The sequence below is a fragment of the Crocuta crocuta genome, unplaced genomic scaffold, assembly GCF_008692635.1.
Source record: "Crocuta crocuta isolate KB4526 unplaced genomic scaffold, BGI_CrCroc_1.0 scaffold121, whole genome shotgun sequence".
Classification (NCBI taxonomy): domain Eukaryota; kingdom Metazoa; phylum Chordata; class Mammalia; order Carnivora; family Hyaenidae; genus Crocuta; species Crocuta crocuta.
The window spans coordinates 2,700,950-2,702,819 of NW_027528608.1; the positions used below are offsets into that span (position 1 = coordinate 2,700,950).

The following is a 1,870-nucleotide window of genomic DNA, read 5'->3' on the forward strand; positions in this document are numbered from 1 at the left end:
TCCAGTTTTCAATCAAAAGAACACAAGATATGTCAAGAAATAGGAAAGAATGAACTATACTAAGAGTAAAAAGGAATCATTATAAACTAATGATTGGTTCAGATGTTGGATTTGGATTTAGCAGAGACTTCAAAGCAGCTATTATAATAAATATGTTCAAAGAATTAAAGAACACTATGTTTCAAGAATTAAAGGAAAAGCCCTGTTTTACACCATATGCAAATATTAACTCAAACATTGACCAGCAACCTAAAAATAAGAGCAAAGCCATAAAGATCTTAGAAGAAAACTCAGGGGTAAATCTTCATGATCTTGGACCTTTTGATCTTGAATTCTCAGATAAGACACCAAAAGCATGAGTAACAAAAAAAAAAAAAAAAAAAAATCTCCCTACCTGGCAGTAGAGATACCATGATTAGGAAGGTGGTTTTCCCAGGGCAAACTTACCCATTGCACTCAAATATGCTGACCCCTGTAATTGTCCCAAAGGCGAGAAACTTGACTGCATAATTTGGGGTGGAGGGGCTACATTTGTGCTCTCCCCCAGAAAAAAAATAAATAAATTGGACTTCATAAAAATTAAATATTTTTGCGCATCAAAGGAGAGTGTCAAGAAAGTAAAACGACAACCTACAAAATGGGAGAGAATATTTGCAAATCAGGTTTCTAATAATATTCTAGAAGTCAGAATATATAAAGAACTCCTACAACTCAACAGCAAAAAGACAAACACCAAATTAAAAAATGGGCAAAGTACTTGAAAATGTATTTTTGCTAAGAAAATGTACAAAGATCCAACAAGTCTATGAAAAGAGGCTCAACAGCATTAGTTATGAAAGAAATGCAAATAAAAACTACAATGAGATAACACTCACATTTCACATAGAAAATAAGAAGAATCGGCAAGGATATAGAGCAATTAGAATCCTCATACATTGCTGATGATAATGTAATATGGTACAGCCACTGTGGAAAATAGTTGGTGATCCCCCAAAACGCTACATCTAGAATTACCATGTGACCCAGCATTTTCCAATCCTAGAAATATACTCCAAAGAATTGAAAACACATACACAAACAAACACATGGACATGCATGGTAAGAGTTATAATACTTACAATAATAAAAAGTTGGAAACCACCCAAAAGTCCATTGATGAATGGCTAAACTGTTTATCACTCAGTCACAAAGAGAAATGAAATATAATATTGATGAACCTCAAAAACATTATGCTCAGTGAAAGAAACCAGACACAATATATTGTATATGATTACATTTATATGAAATTCCCAGAATAGGTAAATTAATAGAAACATAATTCAGATTGGTGGTTGCCAGGGACAAAGGGAAGGGGAAATTGAAAGCAACCATTTAATGGGTACAAAATTTCTTTTTGGAGTGATGAAATGTTTTAGAATAACATTGTGAGTGTACTAAATGCCACTGAATTATATACTTTAAAATAGTTACTTTTATGTATGTGAATATCATCTCAATAAAAATTTGTTTTGATGAATTAAAGGAAAATACAATGACTCAAACCAAGAAGAAAAAGAGAGAATATAAAATTTTTTAAATAATAGAATAAAAATAAAAGAAAATTCTATAATGAAAATACAATAATCAAAATGAATATTCACTAAATGCCTCAATATCACATCTGAGATGGCAAAATAAAAAAAATCAGTAAACTTGAAAATAGCAAAATAGGGGCACCTGGGTGGCTCAGTTGGTTAGGCATCTGACTTTGGCTCAGGTCATACTCTCACATTTCATGAGTTCAAGCCCCACGTCAGGCTCTGTGCTGACAGCTCAGAGCCTGGAGCCTGATTTGCATTCAGTGTCTGCCTCTCCCCCGCCTCCTCTCAAA

General features: G+C 33.2%; 1 non-coding gene across 1 annotated transcript; it reads left to right on the forward strand.

The window, feature by feature from the left end:
* The first annotated feature begins 386 nt into the window (after positions 1 to 386).
* Positions 387 to 546, forward strand: LOC144223900 (U1 spliceosomal RNA). Its single transcript, XR_013332859.1, has one exon. It is a non-coding gene; the product is annotated as a U1 spliceosomal RNA (small nuclear RNA).
* Positions 547 to 1,870: the final 1,324 nt, after the last annotated feature.